Raw genomic sequence first — 11,016 nt, forward strand, 5'->3', positions numbered from 1 at the left:
CTACTCGTCCTTAACTGAAGTGCTGCTATCCCTGCCTCCAAACGGCCTCCATTTACTTTCATAGGTCCTTAAAACTGCTCCGCTCAGGGGGTGACTCGCATGTGGCAAGCAGTGTGAGTTGGGGTGGGGCTGCCTCCACATCTTCTAAGTAGAGATCGGAACCCTCTTGCCAACTATTCTCTGTGGCCAGGAGCTTGTGGCAGTAAATGTGTGTATGTATGTGGGAGGTAGGGAGGGTTAAGGCTTTTTAAAACTTATCTTGGATAGACTCATTTCTCCTAAAAATGGAACATGGTGGCTGGTAAAAAGGTGGAAGTACTAAATACCTTAACTCTATGAATTCTGCATGAGTCTTAGGTCCTAATTTAACAACAGCCTTCGGGAAAAGTCCTTTCCATGCCTTACTCCTATTGACCTCAGAGCAGCAGGAGTCCTGTCATGTGTAGATGAGGAAACTTTTGCCTCAAGAGGCAAAGTAACCAGGCGAGGTAGCTCACACCTGTAATCCTCACACTCCAGGAGGATCTCTTGAGCTCAGGACCAGACTGTTTCTTTTTAAAAATAGAAAAATTAGCTGGGCATTTTGGTGCATACCTGTAGCCCCAGCTACTCAGGAGGCTGAGGCAAGAGGACTGCTTGAACTCAGAAGTTTGAAGGGGCTGTGAACTATGCTGATGCCTCAGCACTCTAGCCTGGGGCAACAGAGTGAGACTCGATTTCAAAAAGGAAAAGAAAAAAAAAAAAAAAAAACAAGAAAAAAGTGATAGCACATTTGCCACCTGAGCAGGCAGCTGGTGGGAAGGTAGCGAGTTATGTCGCTTGATCGTTTAGTTACAGACAGAACTCCTCATTCTACTCTTTCCCCTCTTCTCACTACTGCGCTCGGCTAGTCTTAAAAGAAAAGAAAAGAAAAAAGTCTTCCTGACTTAGAACCCTTGGTTTCAACCATCTCGCGACCCTGAGAAAGAACAAAGGGGCCTTTGAGTCAGGAGCATGAGCTGAGATGTTTCTACCTTTGACTTGGTGGCTTGGTGACACAGCTTACTACTGCACATTAGTGTTTCTCAGCAGGGGTGGGGGAGGGTTTGAACCCCAAGAGACATTTTGCAATGTCTACTGATGTTTTTGGTTGTCACAGCTGGAGGTAAAGGGAGCTGCTACTGGCTTCTAGTGGTTAGAGGCCAGAAATGCTATATTCTCCACTGCACAGGACAGTCCCTATGGTAAAGAATTACCTGACTGAAAATGTCTCTAGTGCGCAAGTCAGGGCTAGCCCGTTAGCTCTTTGCAGGGTCAGATTGTAGGGCCTTCTCACATTAGACCAGGATGTCTTCCTTCAGAAGGTTAGAACCCTGCCCAATGCACCTCCCTTCTTTTCCTCTGTCCTGAGGTTGAGTTTGGGGCCAGCCTTACTTCCAACACCCAACATCCTTCCTTCTATGGTATGTGGGCTAGTGGCCACCACCTGCCTGTATCCCCCTCCAGGGTGAACTTGTACTCTAAGGTCCTTCTGAGCTGCCCAAGGCAGTGAGACTCTAACAGAAAATCCGTGAAGTCCTCACACTCCACTCTCCCCACATGTAGCTTAAGAAAGTAAAGACTCAGCTCTCCAGAGAGCAGCTTTGCACACAGCTACTGCAGAACCAGGGTGGAGCCACACTTCAGACACAGCACACACAGGACAGCCCCTCAGCTGCCCTTAGGACCACAGTGCTCACAGCTTACACTGACCCAAACAACCCAGGAAAGACAGTGCAGAGCCTGACCACTGGCACCTGCCGCTAGGTAGTTCTTTTTCCCATCTGACCCACTTGAGAATTTGAAGCAAGCTTTTATCACATGCCTCTAAAGTTAGTTCTATATGAGTTTTATAACACAGGAGTTTGGGGGAAAAGTGCGATGAGAAGGAATTCTTTATTTTGTATTTATGGCATAATCAAAGGAATCCCCTGGAAATGTATAATTCCATCTACTTCCATGAGCTTTACTACTAATTTCAATGCAAATCCATGAAAGAAATAAAGATCCCAGACTGCAGGAACCTGACACATCACTCAAATATACTTTTACAGAAAATTCAAGAAGAACCCTGGCTTAGGATAGACAAATGAGCTCTAGGAATTGATATTCCTGTGCAAAGGCATAGTCTTCCAATATCGGAGTGAGGAGGGAGAATGCAGCATGATCCAATGGCTCCCCAAACTGGGAGATATTACAAGGCTGTAATCCATTTGATCCCATCACAAAATGGCATCATGAGGGAGTCGCTACCATGATGAGATGCTTTGGTTCATGATGATGAAACATGAATTAAGATCATAAGGATTCTACTTTAATGAACTAAATTGTGTAAAGAAGCAAATTTATGAAAAAGCAAATTATTATGTAGATTATATAAAAGAAGAAGGACTTCACAGTATGCTTTATTCTTGTTGTTCTTTTCTCTCTCTCTCTCTCTCTTTTTTTTTTTTTTTTTAAAGAGATGGGGTCTCACTGTTGCCCAGGTTGATCTTGAACTCCTGGCCTCCCAAAGTCATAGTATTCTTTTAAGAACTATGTATAATCTCCATGTCTCTTGAAATTATCTAAATTATAACCACTTGGTTTTACAGTTTCCTGTAAAGATAAATTACTTAATAAAGAGAATTGAATAGTAAAGCACTCGTCTGTGACTGTGGTTGGAAGGGTGCTGAGGGGAATCCTTAGCTTTTTGGAGGCTCAGCTTTTTTCCACCCATAATACTTTGTGAAAACTCTACCTCTAGCTGAAGGTACAATGAGAAAATACAACTTACCAGTGTGAACTGTTATGTGTTAAAATTATAAATAGACTGTTTTCTGTATTACTTGGAATATATATGCATATATTGGAATAAATACACACATACATCATGATAACAGCCTAAGACAATGACAGGCAAGGTCGTTAGCTTGGAGGCCAAGAGATCACCCAGAGAAACAATGATCTGTAATATGAAATGAAAACTGCTTGTACAAACAGGGGGCCCAGAGTCCAGAGGAAAGAGGTGGTGGGAAGGCACAGTCAGGCGGGGGGGGGGGGGGTACAGACCCCTAACTGGAAGAGGGCCCAGAGCTGGGACTGGACATTCAGGCCAGTCTCACTTCATCCATCGTTCCCAACCCACTGAGGGTCTGTGCCCTTGAAGCAAACCCTGACTGGCTCCACGTCTATGATGCTCATTCCTCTCCCCATGGGACCCAAAGAATTGCTCTGCACATTTGTAGGGTCTTGGTCCTTGAAGTCAGGAAGCAGAAACAAAGAAATAAAGCCTTTCCCTTTCTGCCTATCCCTTTCAGTTTTTGTTGTTTTCTCTGAGTATATGACATAGAGGAGGAATCAGAATATGTTCGACTTTCTGGATCCAAGGTATTCCTGGAGGCAACATTCTGTTAGTAGCTGGTAATATAAAAGCTAACATGTACTGAGCGCTAACTGTATGTTAGGTACCATTCTGAGCTCTTAGAAGTGAGTTAGCTCATTTAAGCTTCTAGGAGTTAGACACAGTTAATGTCTTCATTTTATATATAAAGAAAGATTGTGGTACAGAAAGATTAAGTTTCTAAGGCAATCATTAAAAACCCTATGTTAATTAAAATTCAAATCCCATAAAATGGCAAACCCTGAGAATAGAGTACATTTTTTTATCTTCTATTTATTCATTTTTGTATTGTTAGAACTGATAAAATTATTGCAATAACTTTTTTCTAAACATAACTACCTTTATAAATTATTTCTTTATTGATATACCACCATCTCTATTGTATATAGTTTTTACCCAGTTGTTATAGGGCTTATGTACACATACATTCATACATGTATTTTTAAAAGTACTTTGAGTTGTTTTAGATTATAGGACTTATAAAACTGTGTATTCTACACTTTTTTGTGTCATTTTCTATGTATTTCTCACATTCTATTCTATCTCCACATATTCATTTTTAGCAGCTTTATTGCGATTTAACTAACATACAATAGAAACCACAATTTGCTAAGTTGGGACATACATATACAATTGTGAAACCAACACCACATTGAGATCACTGCAGCTCACTGAAACTCCAAATTCCTGAGTCCAAGCAATCTTCCTGCCGCAGCCTGAGTAACTACGACTCAAAGTGTGTGCCATCACACCCAGCTAATTCTTTCTGGTTTTTGTAGAGAAATGGCCTAACTGTTGCTCAGGCTGGTCTTGAACTTCTGGCCTCAAGCAACCCTCCTGCCTTGGTCTCCCAAAGTGCTAGGCTTATAGGCAAGAGCCCCTGCACTCAGCCTATTTTTATTTTTTTAAAGAATTCTTTCTGTGTTTCATTTTGAATAGCTTCCATCACTATGTATTCGAACTCACTAATTTTCCTTCTGCAACATCTAATCTGCTATGAATCACATCCCATGTATTTTTCATCTTGGACATTATAGTTTTCATCTCTAAAAGTTCCTCCTATGGCTTTTAAAGAATATCTTCCATGTCTCTGCTAAACTTCTTAAACATACAGAGAAGTTACAACAACTTTTAACATCCTTGTCTGCCCAGTCTAACCTCTGTGTTGGTTCTGGATTGGTTTTGATTTTGTTTTTCTGCTTCTTTACATGCCTTGTGATCTTTGATGCCAGACGTCATAAAATTTATCTTGTTGAGTACTTGATATTTTTGTATTCCTAAAAATATTCTTCATCTTTGTTTTGTGATGCAGCTGAATTATTGGAAACATCTTGATCCTTTGGGGTTTTGCTTTTCTGATTTGCAGGTCAGCAGTGCTCAGTCTAATTATCTCCCCTACTGAGGCAGCATCTTTCTGTATATTCTACCTCGTGCCCCATTTTTCCAGTTTGCCTGGTAGAAACAGGCATTATTGCTGGCCCTTTACCATCAGTGGCATGATTCCCTTTAAGCCATTTAGATGGCTCTTTCCCTGAGCTCACACACAGGTGCTGAATACTCAGGGGAAACCATCTGCAGACCTCCAGAGTTTCTCTCCAGTACAGTGTACTATGAACTCTACCAGCCTGAGTCTTTACCGTACTCTCAGCTCTGATTTCTCAACTTGGAACCTGTGGGGCCTTTCCTTAGTTCCTCTTCTGCTAGGGTCTGGATATGATTTGTTTGTTCCCATTAAAGCTCATGTTGAAATTTGATCCCTCCTGTGACAGGGATGGAGATGAGACCTAGGGGAGGTGTCTGGGTCATGAGGCGTATCCTGCATAGATGGTTTGGTGGTGTTCTTACCACAGTGAGTTCATGCTCTCAAGGACATTGGATCAGTTTTTGTGGGAATGAAGTGGTTCTGAGAGAGTAGGCTGTAATAAAGCCAAGATGTCCCTCAGGTCTCCCTCTCTTCCCCAGTGTCCACTTCCCCTTTGACCTGTCATGATGCAGCACTTAAGCCCTTGCCAGAAGTCACGGCCAAGTCCTAAAACTAATCAGCCTACAGCACTGGGAATTAAATAAACCCCTTTTCTTTGTCAATTGCCTAGTCTCAGGTATTCTTTCATAGTAATACGAAACAGACTAAGACACGCTCCACATGCTGTGGCCTACAAAGTGTCAAAGCAGTAAGCCAGGGCACTCACGGGACTTACCACTTTCACGTACCACCTCTCTGCGGTCTCCTTCTTCTACTGCCTGATATCTGATGTCATTATTTTCCCTAAAGTTTTCTTAATAACCTGAATGATGTCCAATGTCTTGAAAACAATTGTTTTGTATATTCTTTTCTTTTTCTGTTTTGGCTGTTTCAGTACTCTACCTTGCCCCAAAGCAGACATCCTCATATGTTAGTCTGTAATGCTTACATAGTCCTAATTTATCCAACCATTCTTCTAATGTTAGATATGTGGGATGTCCAACGGGCACAATGTAAGAATATGTGACACACCTCCTGAGAGGGCACAACTACAACAGGGACTTTACGTAACAAATGTAAACACTGTAACCTAATCCTTTCTACCTTCACATTAATCTGAAATTAAGAAAAAAAAAGATACCGGGGCTATTTCCAGTTTTTCATTTTTTGTACACATGTATTAGTTTGCAATATATTTTAAAGCTTCGCAGCAGCACAGATAGCCATTAGTAGCCATCCACTAATAATTCTATGTGGGAATGCCTGAGACATGTGTGCTCTACACAGCCGGCTACACTAGCTCTGATACACACATCAGTTCTACCATAGTGGTAATGTTTTCCTTCATAAAATGTGGATTAATTAACATTTGAAAAAGGCCTAGGGACTGACTCATGGATTTAAAGATGAATGGCAACCACAGAATCTCAAAATCAATTATTCATAATAATATGCTGGCAAAGATATAGCCAAATTATTATAGGCCTTGGCTTAGAACACATGGCTGTCACTACACTGAACCAGAATAAAATTTTGGTGGGCCTGATTTGCTGGCTAACTTAGATTTCTAATACCCCAAATAACAAAGACAGTCAATTAAGTCCTGTGGAACTGGGTTCCAGTTGTAGCTTGCTCCAATGTGGTTTGGCATGTCTCTGCATCTTGTACCTCATGGGCTCCTATGTCCAGGACTTCTATTTATGTGGCAGAAGATCAAGGATTATGACAAAAGATGCCCCACCACCATTATCCAACTCTGCTAACCCTGGCTTCAGTGCTCGGCCCACTAATAACTCTATGTGGGAATGTCTGAGACCTCTGTGTTCTGCACTGCTCACTAAACTGGCTCAGAGACACATGTTCCACTGAGGCTACAGTAGTGTGAACTATGTTGTCCCACAACCCTCAAGGGAAAGACAAAGGCAATTCTGCACAGCCCACGGTGCTTGACAAATACCCTACAAGAAACAACTCATTCTATTACTTCCCATAAGGAATGTCAGGACAGTGACGAAGCAATTTACTGATGTGTAATTTGCTACTTGGGCTTTGGTGATCATCTAGGTCAGTGATCCATTGTTCTCCCCATCACCTTCTACCAATTTAGACACAATTGGCTGGTTGCAAAGAACAATTTTATAGCACTTAGTTAGGGGTTACAATAAAGTATTGGTATGGGTTTTGCTTTGGAAAGTATTTGTCTTATTTGACCTGGTATTTAGGCAATTTTGAGGCAAACCATTAAGTATATAGAAACAAAACATTAGATCAAAAGATCAAACTTGAAAAGAATGCCTGCAGGATCAAAGCTGCTGCTCATCTGCACTTGCTACAGGAGTGTCTAGCAGAGAGAGAAAATACTTCTTTTGAGAAATGCCCTTTTCAAAGAAAGATTAGAATCCGCCTTTAAGAGAATGGCCAAAGGGTGGGGAAGGAGGTATGGGGAAAAATCACTAATGGCATTTGGAGCAAACTTTCCAACTACTAGTCCTGACAAGTTGGAATATCCATCAGATGTCTGTCTGGATGCTCAAAAGAGAACAGCCCAGCTACTGGTGAACTTGCTCAGAATCCTCCCCAACATTTGTAAGGTCCAAAGTGACACCATTTGCTTAAGAAATGTGCCCCTCTGTCATGCCCTCCAACTGAGATTTACTGAGCTGCTGCTGCCATTGGCTCCTCAGGCAGAGCAGGTGGTTAATAAGATGTCCTCATTGGGCATGGACTATCAACCCAGAATGGGACATCAGTACAGAAAGGATCAAGAATCAATCCTTTGTCTAATTCCTGATTCCAGGATTCCACAATGATAGAATATGTAACAGATGGGACTACTGCTGATCTGATCCATAAGGGCAAGACTTGGCATCTCAGAAAGGAAAATGAGCTAGAGAAGATATCTCTATGAATATCAGCTCAATGGCTGAGCTCAACTGTGTAGGTCTCAGACTAGGGTAAATCTCTCATTCTCCCACAGTTATCTGATGACAGTAGGTATGGAACAGGCTTGGCACCCTTAATCCAACCCCAATTTACCAAAAGATTTATTTCTTCATAGCTTTGAGAAATCCATATTTTCTGTTTACCAGGATCTTCCAGCCTCCCTGCAGGGAAAATTCTTCACTTCTGATCTCATCTGTGTTCTCAGTTTGTTCTGACACTCAAAGTTCTGGACTCTCTCTTGCTTCCTAGGACCATTCAAGTCAAAGCTCCAGCCCATGCACACTTTACCTGGTCAGAGAATAAGAACAAGTGATAGAGGCTCTTTGGTCCTCCTGTTCATCAGACAGCTGCTTCTTCTAGTACAGGGCCAGCCGCATCCCCGAGGCACCATGGTGAAAGTGAAGGTTGGAATAAACAGCTTTGGTTGTCTTGGGTGCCTGGTCACTAGGGCTGCTTTTAACTCTAGCAAAGTGGAAGTTGTCGCCATCAATGACCCTTTCATTGACCTCAACTACATGGTCTACATGTTCCAGTATGATTCCATCCATGGCAAATTCCATGGCACAGTCTGAGAAGCTTGTCATTAATGGAAATCACATAACCATCTTCCAGGAGGGAGATCCCACCAAAATCAAATGGGGTGAGGCAGGCGCTGAGTATGTTGTGGAGTCCACTGGCATCTTCACCACCATGGAGAAGGCTGGGGCTCACCTACAGGGGAGTGCCAAAAGGGTCATCTTCTCTGCCCCTTCTGCTGATGCCCCCATGTTTGTGATGGGTGTGAACCACGAGAAGTACGAAAACAGCCTCAGCACTGTCAGCAATGCCTTTGGCACCACCAACTGCTTAGCTCCCTTGGCTAAGGTCATCCATGACAACTTCGGCATTGTGGAGGGACTCATGACCACAGTCCATGCCATCACTGCCACCCAGAAGACTGTGGATGGCCCCTCTGGGAAGTTGTGGCGTGATGGTCGCGGGGCTCTCCAGAACATCATCCCTGCCTCAACTGGTGCAGCCAAGGCTGTGAGCAAGGTCATCCCTGAGCTGAATGGAAAGCTTACTGGCATGGCCTTCCGCGTCCCCACTAACAACATGTCAATCGTGGATCTCACCTGCCATCTGGAGAAGGCTGCCAAATACGATGATATCAAGAAGACGGTGAAGCAGGCATCAGAGGACTCCATCAAGGCATCCTGGGTTACACCAAGCACTAGGTTATCTCCTCTGACTTCAACAGTGACACCCATTCTTCCACCTTTGATGCTGGGGCTGGCATTGCCCTCAATGACCACTTTGTCAAAATTGTTGCCTGGTATGATAAGGAATTTGGCTACAGCAACAGGGTGGTGGATCTTCTGGCCCACATGGCCCCTAAGGAGTAAAAACTCCCAGACCACCAGCCCCTGCCACAGCACAAGAGGAAAAGAAAGGCCCTTAGCTGCTGGGGTGCCCCTGCCTACTCAGTCCCCCACCTCACTGAGAATGTCCCCTTGACACAGTTTCCACACCAGACCCCCTGAAGAACAGAAGGGGCCTAGGAAGGCCCACCTTGTCATGTAACATCAACAAAGTTCCCTAAATTCAGCCAAAAAAAAAAAAAGAATAGGTGATAGAAAAAGAACTAAAGCTGAGAGCAGACTGACCAAAATGCAAATCTCAGAGCTGAATAGCTCTTTGTCTTTCTTCTTTTTTACCAAAGTCCATAACTCCATAAAGTCAAATTCTGCATGGAAACAAGTAATACTAACAGAACCAAAAGGTAAACAACATATGGGGAAGATCGTTGTAACATAAATTACAAAGGGCTTATTTGCCTAATAAAGAGCTCCTGCAAATCAGTAAGTATAAGGGCAACTCAAAGAAACTGGGGAAAACACCTGAAAATCCAATTCTCAAGAAAGGAGAGTTCACATGGCTTTTAGGTAGAAATTGTCCTTAATCTCAAAGTAAAATGGAAATTGAAACAACAGCAAAATACCATTTCCACCCATCTGATTAGCAAAGATAAAATAACTGAGGAGGAAGGGGAATGAAAACAAGGAGCATGCCAAGTAGCTGCTGTCCATGTGACAGGGGGAGACGAATATCCAGCCCTTTCTTGCATGTGCATGAACCATCTCTGGGATGATATCCAAAAAAATTATAATAAAGGCTGCCTCCAAGGAGGCAGATTGGGTAGCTAGGGGACAGGATTGGATGATTAGATGGGAGACTGTTCATTGTATATTCTTTTTAATCAATTAAAATTTGAACCAGAGATTGCCTTAAAGCTCTCATCAATATTTAAGGAAAGAACATCTTTTCTGGAACCTCATTTTGATGGACATGCTAATAGGCCAGGCTGAATGAGAGGCTCTTTGTATCTTCAGAGATCAATATATAACAATTTCCTTTAAGATAATTATAGTGCATTAAGGTTTGTGAAGGTCTCTTATACATTATCTTCTCGAATCCTTGTAATAATCCTCTGAGATAGACAGTATTTTGATCTCTGTTTTTCAGAGGCAGTGAGCAGGATCAGAGAGACAGAGAGTAAAGTTCCAGAGCCTGGAAGTGGCACCAAGTTAATCTGGTAGTTGGATGAGGTTGCCTTTTTATTATTTATTTATTTATTCATTCATTCATTCTGGATTCAGAGTCTCACTTTGTCGCCCCCGTTAGAATGCTGTGGCATCATAGCTCACAGCAACCTCAAACTCTTGGGCTCAAGCAATCCTCTTGCATTAGCTTCCCGAGTAGCTGGGACTATAGGCACCTGCCACAAGGCCTGGCTATTTTTAGAGACAGGGTCTTGCTCTTGCTCAGGCCAGTCTCAAACTTGTGAGGTCAGGTAATTCACCCACCTCAGCTTCCCAGAGTGCTGGAATTACAGGCGTGAGCCACTTCACCCAGCCTGAGATTGCATTTTCAGATCTGCCTGGCCCAGAACTCAGAGGCTACGAGCCTACCTCAAGCCATGAGGGAAAGCAGATGAGGGAGTGGAAGCAGCTGGAAGGCTAAGGCTGGGACAACCAGCAGAAGGTCCCTGTGGGTGTGGCCCCAAGGCCTGTCCAGGAACAACCAGGGCACTGTACAAAGGCTTCTACAGGGCCCAGGCAACACCCAAGGCTGCAGCCACAGCCCAGGCTATGGAAAAAGTGAGGCTGGTGGCCTATGCTCAGGGTAGCATGTGAATATGGATTTGGGGAATGACTTCCTTGAAACCACA

The 11,016-nt window shown here is 43.2% G+C and overlaps 1 protein-coding gene and 1 pseudogene across 2 annotated transcripts in view; one reads left to right on the forward strand and one right to left on the reverse strand.

Annotated features, from left to right (window-relative positions):
- ULK4 (unc-51 like kinase 4) overlaps positions 1 to 11,016 on the reverse strand; it is a 619,976-nt gene that overhangs the window by 24,778 nt on the left and 584,182 nt on the right. The gene's annotated exons all lie outside the window — the stretch shown is intronic.
- Positions 8,195 to 9,190, forward strand: LOC100940528 (annotated as a pseudogene). Its single transcript, XR_154052.2, has one exon. The product of XR_154052.2 is annotated as a glyceraldehyde-3-phosphate dehydrogenase pseudogene (transcript).

This window comes from Otolemur garnettii, unplaced genomic scaffold, assembly GCF_000181295.1.
Source record: "Otolemur garnettii isolate 467f Iridium unplaced genomic scaffold, OtoGar3 scaffold00082, whole genome shotgun sequence".
NCBI classification, from domain to species: Eukaryota; Metazoa; Chordata; class Mammalia; order Primates; family Galagidae; genus Otolemur; species Otolemur garnettii.